Source organism: Ips typographus, linkage group LG12, assembly GCF_016097725.1.
Source record: "Ips typographus isolate SLU linkage group LG12, UJ_Ityp_2.0, whole genome shotgun sequence".
NCBI classification, from domain to species: domain Eukaryota; kingdom Metazoa; phylum Arthropoda; class Insecta; order Coleoptera; family Curculionidae; genus Ips; species Ips typographus.
Window position 1 is genome coordinate 8,884,493 of NC_138433.1, and position 3,266 is coordinate 8,887,758.

Genomic DNA, 3,266 nt, shown 5'->3' on the forward strand with positions numbered 1-3,266 from the left:
CCAGTAATCAGGACAACAAATAGGATTACAAAAAAACAAAATGAAACCTGCCAAGTAATATCAATTAATTTACAAAAAAATAATTGTAGTAAGCCTTCAACACAGAACGATAGCTGAGAGAGAGGTTTGAGGTTGCAGCAACAATAAAACAGTCAAAATTAAGTTACCCCCAGATGGTTTTTTATATTATGGGTTTCTAGTCGCTTCGTCAAACAAGCATCACACTTCAGTGCTTGATAAGATTCTTAAACTAATCTTACTTTCTGTACAGAGCAAGTGTACTGCTATCCGCTATCGATGTAAGCGCTACAGCCCAGTGTCCAAGAGATGTAGTCGGACAACCCTGGTAAGCTAGCGAAACGAATAAGGCTATTCGTGGTGCCGTAGCCCAGTGTAAAGATGAGCCTGCAGGAAGATACCCCGGCGGAAGGGCCCTTAGAATATACAGTACAAAATACAATGTGTTCGTTACAATCACTTAATATTAAGACTGATTATATTCATTAGTAATACTTTATTATCGAATTTACTACAAACAAATTAATTAAAAACGCAAAAGGTTGAGCACAATATTCAATAATTAGAAATCAAATCAATCAGTAAGCAACTGGATGGTTTTATAACCAATTTACTACCAAAATTAATCAAATAAAGCAAGAAATTTACCTTTTGTGATTGAGCAAAAGGGTCTTAGTTGATTCTCTCGAATACTCGGTCACCAGCTACCAAACTGTGTGTAGTCACAGATTGAAGACTCCGCTAACTGCTATTGAAATGAAGAAGACACGTGTTTCAGCCGGAGGCTAAATTGGAAATGGCCAAAATCAAACTTACTTGGGCGACACTGCCACCAAACAGATCGAATTAAAGGTACTACAAGACTGCCTCAGGTCTCTCAGGTCAATCTAATGGTCAAATTAATTTCCTAAGTGAAATAACCACATGGTAAAACTTAACCTCAAACTCACCAACTCACCACTCCACAAGAAAATCACACCACTTTTAAGGCTTATAAATCCGCATACAGCGAGAAAACGGAGTTCCCAACAAAACTCGATATACTCCTCCAAATAACACCCGTTTTTATTAAAAAGAGGTCGCACTAAAATCCCGTAATCGGTACTACAAAATGGCGATTCCTCTTAAAGCCCACTTGATACGTCTAAGTTTCTCTGAAGGTCCAACAGGAAAGAAATTAAAAGGAAACCGATGAAGAGAAACCCTTCCAACAATAGTAAACTAAAAAGTGACATAGGGCTCGGATTTGATGAAAGGATTTCATCTGGAATACCAGTTTTCTCATTGAACACTGCAGTACTATCAAAACGTATATGTTTTCCCCAATCTGGAGAAAATTCTTGAGTATCGCATTCAGCAGTATTACCTTTTAGCCTTTGTTGTAAAATAGATAAGGGTTCGTTTTCTGAATCACTTTCACTTTCACCGTCGGACATAAAAATGCTAATGTCTTGTTCACCATCTGGAATTTGTTCTCCATCAAGTTGGCCTTCAAGGTCAGCATCCTCATCAATGGACTCGTCTCGTGATGGAATTGACTCTGCATCAAAATTTTCAATCTCATCTTCTAGTTCTTGTCGGGTCATCCCAACTAAATGGAATAGAAGATATCCGTTTTCCATGATATATCGGTTTCCGCTCGCAGCTGACATAGTCTGAATTAAATTTGGCAACTGACGCGGTGGTTCAAAATAAGAACCACCAGTTTTAACGGAAATCCGATAAAACAAAAAAGTGAATCAACAAAATATCTTGTTATACTTACTTATTTCCAAGTACTAAGTCGAATTTTCATAAATATAATGAGAAAAAATACGTTATTTTATATAAACAACGTCGACCATGTGAAACACGTGATAACAGTGCAGAAGTAAACAAAACACTGGCGCCAAAGAGAGCAAAGTGACAAAAAATTATCTCATATTCACTCTTACGCGTTACTATACCAAAGTAACGCCTGGCCGAGCGGTGGTTTAAATATTGAGCGGCTGCTCCACTTGCAAAATGAGTTTGAATAGGTGGTCCATAAATAAGACCACTAACTCGGTTGGGTTGTATTTATCGTGGTATAAATTTTAAACCACTACCTCGGTGAGTTAACTCTTAACTCATGGGTGGTTTTGAAATTGATTAAGTCAAGATCCAGTGATGGTGGCTCATATAGAGATTGATTATTAGTAATCCGGACAGAATTATAACTGGACTTGAAAAAAGGCGCCTAAAGAATATGTTATGTTAGAAAGAACATTGAATGTTAGAATGGACATTGTTGAAATATTTCGGCTTACCTTTTTAAGGCCTGTCTTACAAACAAAAGATCTTATCTTACGAGACAAAACAGTCTTGCCCACAATTATTGGTAATTATAATCGAATACATAAAATATTACAAACTAATCTGACTTCTGACCCTACGACTCGATACAGACATTACAGACGGTTTCAGACCAAAGATAAAAATACCCAAACGAATTTTTGCATGTCATGTTATAATGTCTACTGTATTTTTTCATACGTCAGCCAAATAGTAAGGATGTTACCATTTATACAATTAGTAAGATATCTCAACACGATAGGTACTTCAATTAAATAGGATCCAAATAATGGAATTGTTGTTTTGTCCTTATTACACTCAGCGGTGCTAACAAGTCGTTTTGGTATGGTCACGATCCATTTTCCATCGATAACTTTGGTAACCTGAGGCGTCGATAACTTCAACTGAAATGGATGACATGAAGTAACGTTCTGACTATGACTGATTAGTTGAACTTCACAAGGTGGAAAGTTTTCTAATGTATTCATATGAGTGTTCTGACATAAGTAATTGAGGATCGTTTTTTTAAAACTCGATAAGAACAAAATGATGAATTTTCAGGAGAGCCTTTTTTTAATCTGACTAAAACGATAATACCTATTGACCAATTTGGATATTTAATTAATAATGTAGTAATAAGTGCAAACAGATTAGTAAAAAAACAAAATGTAATATCAACGTTATTATACATAAACAAAAATTAAACAAGTATACAGTTTTTTGAAAACTCGATAAGTACATATTATAATAACGAAAATTAGATTAAACTATTATCTGCTAAGAGAAAATAATATTTTTAGATAAAAAGGTTAGTATATTTCAAATATCCACTTCGGAATCATCGTCCTGCCCCTCATCAGTATTATTGTCAACACTAAAGGCAGGTTCTTTCATAACTTTATCATAAAAAGTAGAAACTTCATCCGTAAGATCCA

The 3,266-nt window shown here is 35.4% G+C and overlaps 1 long non-coding RNA gene across 1 annotated transcript; it reads right to left on the reverse strand.

Moving 5' to 3' along the window:
• Positions 1-301: 301 nt before the first annotated feature.
• Positions 302-2,732, reverse strand: LOC145736634 (uncharacterized). Its single transcript, XR_014180060.1, has 4 exons — positions 969-2,732; positions 835-905; positions 667-766; positions 302-434 (listed from the first exon to the last, which is right to left on the reverse strand). It is a non-coding gene; the product is annotated as an uncharacterized LOC145736634 (long non-coding RNA).
• Between the last annotated feature and the right edge of the window lie 534 nt (positions 2,733-3,266).